The sequence below is a fragment of the Cynocephalus volans genome, chromosome 2 (genome assembly GCF_027409185.1).
Source record: "Cynocephalus volans isolate mCynVol1 chromosome 2, mCynVol1.pri, whole genome shotgun sequence".
Lineage (NCBI taxonomy): Eukaryota > Metazoa > Chordata > Mammalia > Dermoptera > Cynocephalidae > Cynocephalus > Cynocephalus volans.
This window is the reverse complement of record NC_084461.1, coordinates 106,260,757-106,271,097: the sequence shown is the minus strand read 5'-3', so window position 1 is coordinate 106,271,097 and position 10,341 is coordinate 106,260,757.

The following is a 10,341-nucleotide window of genomic DNA, read 5'->3' as shown; positions in this document are numbered from 1 at the left end:
TCTTACCTGGAGAGCAGAAATTTAGGGGAGGGTAAGGCAACTGAATGGAGCCATCCGCTGACATCTTCTGTATGGGAATAGACGTTAAGTCACAGAGAATGTTGGAAATTATAGGAAAATACTTAGTAGGAGGAAATAGAAGATAGAAATCAACAGGAGAGAAATGAAATAATGGGATAGGAAAAAACTAAGTTGTCTGTGATCACCAAGATTTTTGTGATTTTGTAGGTGAAATTTCTTTAATTATAAAATTCAAAGTTTGACTGTGCTGGCAAATGGCTGAAATAACTCAGATGAAGTATCGTTATATTTGAGTAGGGACTGTGAAATTCGATGTTCTATGGTAATAAGTGGGGATGTTGCATTCATTATGATAATCAAAAATGGCCAAGAATAAATGAAAATTTAAGACAGATACAGAAGACATTGAGAAAGAGATTAAGACTAAAATAACTTCAAGAGAAAAGTAGATTTTGTGGAAGTTTTAGTAAGGTGATTTCTAAAGAGTACTAGGCACAGAGATGAGGTAAACCTCCCTACTTCTCACTTATGCTAAGATGGTATTAGAAGACTATTCACTTAGGCTTTTTCTGTATGGAAAATGGAATTAGCGTGACTGCAGCTCTGGAATTTTATATGGTTTGAGTAATGTTCCAGTCCTAAAATCTTGTTAGAAGGACTTGAAGCCATGCTCTCAACACACTATAGCTCTTCAGATCAAAGATTGGGAAGGAGTGCTGATGGAAAGGTGACTAAAATATCTATTAGATGATTATCAGGGGAGGTCTATTTTCTTACCCAAGTCATCCCTTGGTGACATCAGCCGGAATACTGGAAGAAGGGAAGAGAAAAAAGCAGAAGAAGGCATAAGAAAGGGCATTTACAATAGAAAAGGGTTCCTTTTGACAAAGATGAAGGAATCTGAAAGGATTAGATGGTGGGAGGTGAAGAATAGAGAAGACCTAGCCAGAGGTGTGTCTAGACATGACAAAAGCCAAGGTGAAGGAGAGGGCTGGGCAGGAAATTAGGTGCTGAGAAACACTAACAGTTTCCTTCTTGGTGCTGATTAATTGTCGAATATAAAATTTGACAGTGATTGTTTTGAATTTGTTTAAATTAATTGGAAATGTTTGATAAAACACTGTTTAAATTTTGCAATCTTTTGAACCAATTGGAAAAAAGTAAAAGTACTTCACAGAAACAGAATTTTCACTGAAAAAATACGGTCTTGATTCTGTTATTGAAAATATTTATATAAAAGCAAATCATTAAGATTATTTATAGGTTGGAAAAATATATTCTCACTCTCTCTCACCACACACACAAACATACACACATGTAGTTAAATATTTTACTATCATGATTCCCAGGAGGGATCTGGTAATCATCTATAGGAATACATATGTTTCTTAAACTTGATTGCAAATGTGTCCCTACTTGTCGAATACTGAGTCATCACATTATAATTATAAACATCATATTAAATTTATGCAGATTGCACTGTGTTCTAGCTTTGGTGATGCCCCTATCAGAAAGATTTTAGAATCAGAAGGCATGAATTCTATTTAAATAGATTAGTTCAGCTTGAATAGTGCTGTGTTTTCCCTTCCTGACATTTCTTGCAAATTATAAGCTTTTTCTGAGACGTAAGCTATTCAGAATTCACTTTCTAAAGATGATGGTTGGATAGTGATGATGATAAACAGAAGTAATAGTCCTGTAAATATCAACTAAACTCAGAGAAATGAACAGCAACTGTGGCAAATGAAAAACCTTCCAAAATTATTTCAATAGCTCTTAGTTTTACATTTACAAAGAAAAAACCTTGGTTTTCCATAAAACATTATCACAGCATAAATGCCTAGCTCCAACCCATCTGCACTGATCAATTTTCTATAAATCTAAAACTACTCTAAAATATAGTCTATTAATTTAAAAATATATGTAAAAATAAATGGTCTCCCTCAATTACATATATATATCTTTTTGTAATTCAATTTATTGTTCTGGAAAAAATTATAACTTTAGCAATCACAATATAAATATGTTTTCTCTGTGGTTTTTATTAGGACTGGGCATTTGGAAAAAAATGAAAAGGATTTTTGTTTTATAATATTTTTCAAAAAAGCTTTCAGACAAGTTACATTTAATTTTTATGACCTATTATTCTATTGTTTAAAATTTATGTCACTTATTGAAATTGCTCCAGGCTAGTAGTTACTGGTACACATTGTTTTCAGTATTTTCTGAGGAATTTAAGAGTAGCTGGTATTTATCTCTCATCCCGTGGGTAAAACATGATTCCAGGTAAGTTTTCGGTCAAAATAAGTCAGATGAACTAGATGAACTATAAGAAGATAATGTGTTCTTATCCAGTCATAATAAAGTTTTGAAACCATATGTATGGAATCATCACAATGTAGAAGACAGGTTTATGCTTTTGAGCCTCAACGGGCCCTGTGATGTTGTACCTCAAAATTCTTGTACCTCAAAAAACAAAAATTAAGAATTCACCAAAAATGTGTTATAAAAGGGAGTTCTGTTGGATAGCATGTAAATGCCCTAAATGATATGATTGCCTATATCTAACACTAAACACCAGCCAGTTGAAGGAGAAAAAGCAAATTTGCACCAAGAAATAATCCAGGCTACTTTTGCTTGTGAGCACATACCTGCTACTCTTGGCCCAACTTGTTTCCAAACGTCATTGCAAAAACTATGATTGCCAAGGAGATAAGAATATTACTGTATTGTGGAAATAGTGCTTTACTTTACCATCAATAATGTCAGTAACTGGCTCTAGAATATATTATCAGAGTAACTCAATATCACTTTATTTCTTTAGTTGTATCATTTTAATTTTAAGCAATTTAGGTAAGTAAGAATAAAATAATGTAAAGCATTTAAGGAATTTAAAATACAATCTCATTTTATAGGTAACTGACCTTTTAAAACATTATAATTGATTTATTTAAATGTGATAAAATAAAATAAAAAATATAATTAACAATTTAGTCAGTATTACCCTTAAACATTCTCAAAGAGAAATAGATTTTTCATTAAAATATTTTGTATTTTCATTAATGCTTTTTTTTTTTCTTTAGTGCTGATGTTGGAAGAAATAACTGTTTGATTATTTCTTTTAATGTAAAATGTAAAACCTTATGGAGGAATATTCTATTTTCTGCATAAATTATTAAGAGAGGATTTTATGAGCAGCTATGTAAAACTTCTCACACAGGGTTACCTAAAACCGTGAAGTACATGCCAAGTGTATGTGAATAAGCTGATATAAGACAAAGTACATTCAATCAGAACACCAGTCTTATTCCAAGATTTAAAGAGAAAAAGTAAGTTAATCATCATAAACAGCTGTTAATGGATCTTTTAAAGTAAATAAAAATCTAATGGTCTTTGGAGAAAAATACAAAAATCAATGTAAATTTTATGTGTAAATACAAAAGTTCAAAGAAATTTTATTTTTGAAACACACCATTTCCAACCAGACCCATCCCCTGGAGTTTTTTCCTGGCTCTGTCCTTAAGGAATATAGGAGGAACATCTAAGAAGCCCAGCTCTAAGTGAACTGGATAATGGTGTGCTAGGGTGGTGTAAATAATGCTATGGTTACCCCTATCCTCACAAAAAATTCTTAGGAAATAAGAGAGACTTCTAGCATTAAAAGTCTTCATGGTTTCTGGCAATAAGAAAGGAAGATGAAATGGAATTCAGTCATTTATTTATTCATCAATGCATAGGTGTTAAGAGCCTACTATGTGTCCTGGGGATTCATCAACAAACAAAACACTCACAGCCTCTCCTTTCACGCAGCCCACATTCTAAGTGTTCTATTCCATGACATAAAGGGACTCAACCACAAAAGACTTTCAGGCAGTGAAATGCCACCTCAAATCATAATTATATAATCTGGGAAGAAGGAAGAGCATGAACATCACAAAGATAGCTGTCTCTTAAATTATTGAGTATCAGAACTTTCTTTTCAAGACCCCTCTCTGCTTGGACACATGCAATGCACAGACTCAGCTACAGCTAGATCCTGAAAATTTCTGAACGAAGAAACCAGTAGACTATGAACTCAAACCCACTAGCTACTACTAGTCTGGGTTTTTCTTGCTCCTACCAAACATGACATAGTTCATGAGCAGTGGTGTACTGGGAGATGGTTAACAACCAGTTCTGTAACTATAAACCTACAGGTATGGATACATATATAGATATGCATATAGATATGCTTATCATAAATTTTACTAATATAAAAGATGTATGGCACACAATTTACAAATAATAATAAAATATATAATACTTATCATTGTCAATTCCATTGATTTCACAATTGATTTTCACAGAATGCTTCAGTTGATTTTTGCAAACCTCTTATACTTGTTGCCAATAGCTGCAATTGATGAAAGAGTGCAGTTGCAACATGAATGTCTGTTGATATATTCATTTACATTAATGAGCAAGTGAAAGTAAATAATGAAGACTTCATTCATTTGTCAATGGCCTGAGGTACTTTTTTTATTGTGATACCAGCTTTCTTTCTTTTTATTGAAGCATAATTGATTATACATATTTTAGGGGTGCAGCATTAACTACCATTACCTGTGTACAACATGTGATGATCAAATCAATAATATTAGCCTACTCGTTATTACAAATTTTAATTATTCTTTATGCCCTTTACCCAATCTCTCCCCAACCCCCTTCTCCCTCCAGCCCTCCCAAGACTAGTAACCATAGATTTGTTCTCTCGTTCTGAAAGTTCATATTATTGTGATTCTTTCCTTCTTTCTTTCTTTCTCTCTTCTCTCTCCTTCTCCTTCTCCTCCTTCTCCTTCTCCTTTCTCCTCCTCCTCCTCCTCCTCCTCCTCCTCTTCTTCTTCTTCTTCCTTCTCTTTATCTCTCTCTCTCTCCTCCTCCCTCCCTCTCATTGTTTCATAACTCCCACTTATGAGTCAGGACATCTGATATTTCTCTTCTTGTGTCCGAGTTATTTTACTTAAGAAAATTTTCTCCCAGCTCATCCATGTTGCTGCAAATGGCAGAATTTCATTCATTTTTATGGCTGAGTAGTATTTCACTGTGTATATACACCACATTTTCCCTATACAGAAGTCTGTCGATAGACATTTAGGTTGATTCCCTATTTTGGCTATTGTAAATACAGCTGTGATGAACATGGGAGTGCAGGTATCCCTTCAGCATGATGATTTCCTTTTATTTATTTATTTATTTATTTATTTATTTATTTATTTATTTATTTATTTATTTATTTATTTATTTTTAAGTTTTATTTTGTCGATATACATTGTGGCTGATTATTGCTCCCCATCACCAAAACCTCCCTCCCCCCCCCCAACAATGTCCTTTCTGTTTGCTTGTCGTATCAACTTCAAGTAGTTGTGGTTGTTATATCTTCTCCCCCCCCCCCGGTTTGTGTGTGTGTGCATGTGTGTGTGTGTGTGTGTGTGTGTGTGTGTGTGAATTTATATATTAATTTTTAGCTCCCACCAATAAGTGAGAACATGTGGTATTTCTCTTTCTGTGCCTGACTTGTTTCACTTAAGCATGATGATTTCCATTCCTTTGGGTATATACCCAGAAGAGGGATTGCTGGATCATATGAAAGATCTATCTGTAGTTGTTTGAGAAACTTCCATACTGTTTTCCATAATGGCTGTACTATTTTACTGTCCCAGCAACAGTTTAGAAGAGTTCCTGTTTCTCCACATCCTTACCAGCATTTTTTCTTCTCAGTCTTTTCAATCCTAGCCAGTCTAATTGAGACGAGATAATATCTCAATGTGGTTTTGACTTGCATTTCCATGATGATTAGTGATGTTGAGCATTTCTTCATGTACCTGTTGGCCATTTGTATGTCTTCCTTTGAAAAATGTCTATTCAGCCCCTTTGCCCATTTTTTTTTAATTGGATTACATATTTTTTCTTACTGTGAAGTTGAGTTCCTTATTTATTTTGGATGTTAATCCTCTTGTCAGATGTACAGTTTTGCAAATATTTTCTTCCATTCCTTAGGTTTTCTTTCTGCTCTGTTACTTCCTTTGCTGTGCAGAAGCTTCTTAGTTTGATATAATACCATTTGCTTACATTATTCTTCTGTTGCTTGTGCTTTGGAGATCTTATTCATAAAGTCTTTGCCAAGTCCTACTTCTTAAAGCATTTTTCCAATGTTTCCCTTTAGTAATTTTACAGTTTTATGTCTTATATTTAAGTCTCTAACCCATTTTAAGTTGATTTTGTATATGGAGTGAGGTATAGGCCTAGTTACATTCTTCTGTGTATGGAAGTCCAATTCTCCTAGCACTATTTATTGAAGAGGCAGTCTTTTCCCCAATGTATGTTCTTGTTGCCGCTGTCAATGATCAGTTGGCTGTAGGTCTGTGAGTTAATATTTGGGTTCTGTATTCTGTTCCAAGGTCTGAGTGTCTGTTTTTTATGCCAGTAACATGCTGTTTTGGTTACAATAGGTTTGTAGTATAATTTGAAGTCAGGTAGTGTTATGCCCTCTGGCTTTATTTTTCAGGCTCAGAATTGCTTTGGCTATTCATGGTCTTTTTTTGTTCCATATAAATGTTAGGATTGTCTTTTTTATTTCTGTAAAGAATGTCATTGGTATTTTGATGGGGATTGCATTGCATTTGTAGCTAGTTCTGGGTAGTATGGACATTTTCACAACATTAATTCTTCTAATCCAAGACCATGGAATGTTTTTCCACATTTTTGCATCCTCTATAATTTCTCTCAGTAGAGTTTTGTAGTTCTTGTTTTAGTAATCTTCCACATCCTTTGTTAAATTGACACCTAGGTATATTATTTTATTTTTTTTTGGTGACTATTGTAAATGGGCTTGCCTTCTTAATTTCTTTTTGTGTTATTTCATTATTGGAGGATTAAAATGCTACTAATTTAGGGGTGTTGATTTTGTATCCTGCAACATTAATGAAATTTTTAATCAACTCTAAGAGTTTTTTGGTAAAGTCTTTAGGAATTTCTATATGTAGGATCATGTCATCTGCAAACAGAGACAGTTTGACTTCTTTTTCAATCTGGACGCCTTTTATTTCTTTCTCTTACCTAATTGCTCTGCCTAGTACTTACAACACTATTTTAAATAGGAGTGGTGAGTGTGGGCATCCTTGTCTTGTTCCTTTTCTTAAGGGAAGAGCTTTCAGTTTTTCCCCATTCAGAATGATACTGGTGGTGGGTTTGCATTATATGGGTTTTATTGTGTTGAGATACTTTCCTTCTATACCTAATTTGCCATTTTTCATGAAGGGATGTTGAACTTTGTTGAGTGCTTTTTTTGTGTCTATTGAGATAATCATATGGTTTTGTCCTTTATTTTTTTGATGTGGTGTATTGCATTTATTGACTTGTGTATGCTGAAATATCCTTGCATCCCTGGGATGAATCCAACTTCATCATGATGTATAATTTTTTTGATGCATTACTGTACTCTAATTGCTAATATTTTGTAGAGGATTTTTGTATCTATGTTCATCAAGAATATTGTCATGTATTTTTCTTTCTTTGTTGTATCAGGATTTTGGTATCAGGGTGATGCTGGCCTCCTACAATGAGTTTGGGAGAGTGGCCTCTGTTTCAATCTTTTGGAATAGTTTGAAGAGAATTGGTATTACTTCCTCTTTAAAGGTTTGATAGAATGCAGCAATAAAGCCATCTGGTCCTGGACTTTGTTGGGAGACTACTGATTACTGCTTTAATCTCATTGCTTCTTATTTCTTTCTTCAGGTTTTCTATTTCATTTCAGTTCAGTCTTGGTAGTTTGAATATGTTCAGAAACATCTATTTCCTCCAGGTTTTCATATTTGTTCACATACAGTTGTTTATAGTAGTCTCTAACAGTTTTTTGTATTTCTGTGATTAGGTTATAATGACTCCTTTGTTGTTTCTGATTTTTGTTATTTAGATCTTCTCTCTTATTTATTTAATTTTTTTTGTTAACCTAGCTAATGGTTTGTCTATTTTGTTTATCTTCTCAAAAAACCAACTTATTGTCTCATTGATCTTTTGAATCTTTTTTTTTTTTTTTGTCTCTGTTTCATTTAGTTCTGCTCTGACCTTAATGATTTCTTCCTGTCTGCTATTCTTAAGGTTGGATTGTTCTTGTTTTTCTAGTTCTTTGGGGTGTACTGCTGGTCATTTATTTGAAGTCTTTCTATTCTTTTGATGTAAACATTAACTGCAATAATCTTCCCTCTTAGTACCTTTTCCAGTATTGCACAGGTTTTGGTGTGATGTCTCTTTATTTTTGTTAGTTTTAAGGAATTTTTTGATTTCCTGTTTAATTTCTTCTTGGACCGATAGGTCTTTCAGGAGCCTGTATAGTTTCCATGTATTTATATATTTTCCAGTTATTGATTATTGATTTCCAGTTTTAATCCATTGTGCTCTGAAAAGATACTCAAAATGATTTTGAGTTTTTAAAATTTGCTGAGACTTGATTTGTGACTTAACATGTGGGCTATCCTGGAGAATGTTCCATGTGCTGCTGAGAGGAGTGTATATTCTGTAAGTTTTGGATAAAATGTTCTGCTAGGTCTAAATGATCTAATGTATACTTTAAATCCTGTGTTTCTCTGTTGATTTGCTGCCTACAATATTTTCCCAATGCTGCAAGAGGGGTGTTCTTGTCCCCCACTACTACTCTGTTGGGGTCTATTTCTTTCTTTAGGTCTAATAGTGTTTGCTTCATATATCTCGGTACTTCAGTGGTAGGTGTCTACATGTTAATGATTGTTACGTCTTCTTGCAGGAAACATCCCTTTATCATTATATGCTGGCCTTCTTTGTCTCTTTTTGTGGTTTTGGTTTTAAGTCTATTTCATTCAATATGAGACTAGCTACTCCTACTCATTTTTTATTTCCATTTGCATGGTATATTTTTTTCATCCTTTCACTTTTAGTCTGTGTATGTCTTTACAGGTGAGATGAGTCTCTTGAAGATAGCATTTAGTTAGGTAATCCATCAGTATGTTTATTTTGAATGGGGAATTTAATCCATTTACATTTAGGTTGTTGTTAATATGTTTTGTTTTACTCCTGACATTGTATTGCTTTGTGTTTAGAGGTTTTAAATATCTTTAGTTCACTTCTTCCCCTTTTATTATTCATCATCAATGTGTGTCGGTTTTTTGAGGAGGTATGATTTAGTTTCTTACTCTTCCTCTTGCATTTTTGTTTTAACAGCAGGTTTTGTTCTTTCTTGTGTATTAGTTATAGTGATTGTCTTTTCTCAGATTCCAGATATAGAACTCCCTTGAGAATTCCTTGCAGAGCAGGTTGTGTGGTTTTGAACTCTTGAAGGTTTTCCTTGTCTAGGAAATATACTGTTTCTCCCTCATTTCTGAAAAGTAGCCTTTTGGGGTATAGAATTCTTGGCTGGCAATTTTTTTTCTTTTATTATTTTGAATATATCACCCCTTTTCCTTCTGGCCTGTAAAATTTCAGTTGAGAAGTCTGCTTTTAGTCTTATGGGATTTATAAGAGATGTGACACTTTTCTCTTGCTGCTTTTAGAATTCCTTCTACGTCTTTGAGCTTTGCTGGTTTGACTATAATGTGTCTTAGAGAGGATCTTTATGGGTTGAATCTGTTTGGGGATCTTTGGGCTTCCTGGATCTGAAGGTCCATGTTTCTCCTTATTCCTGGGAATTTTTCTGTTATTATTTCTTTGAATAGATTTTCAATGCCTTTTGATTTCTCCTCCCCTTCTGGAATACCCATGATGTGGATGTTTGTGTGCTAAGGTTGTCTGCTAGCTCTCTCTGATTTTCTTCATTTTTAAAAATTCTGTTTTTCTTTCTTTTTTTTTTTTTTTGTCTGCCTATGTTATTGCAACAAACCATCTCTGAGATCTGAAATTCTTTCTTCTGTGCTCTAACCAACCTGCTGCTTAAGCTCTCAATTGAGTTTTTTATTTCATTGAATGAATCCTTCAGCTTCAGGGGTTCTGCTACATTCTTTTTAAGGTATTAATCTGTTTGTTAATTTCCTCCTTCATATCTTGGAAATTTTTTCTTGTTCATTGTGTTCTCTTATTGAGTCTTCTTTTATCTCTTTGAGTTTTTTAAGATCATTGCTCTGAATTCTTTGTCAGACATTTCAAGTGTTTACTGCTCTGTGGGATATGGTACTTCAGAATTATTCCTTTGTATTCCTTTGGTGGTCTCATATTTTCTTGTTTATTTGTATTTCTAGTATATTTATATTGTTGTCAGGTCATCTGGTAGAGCAGTTGTTTCTTCTATTATTCTGGAATGGGCTTTGAGGAGAAAGG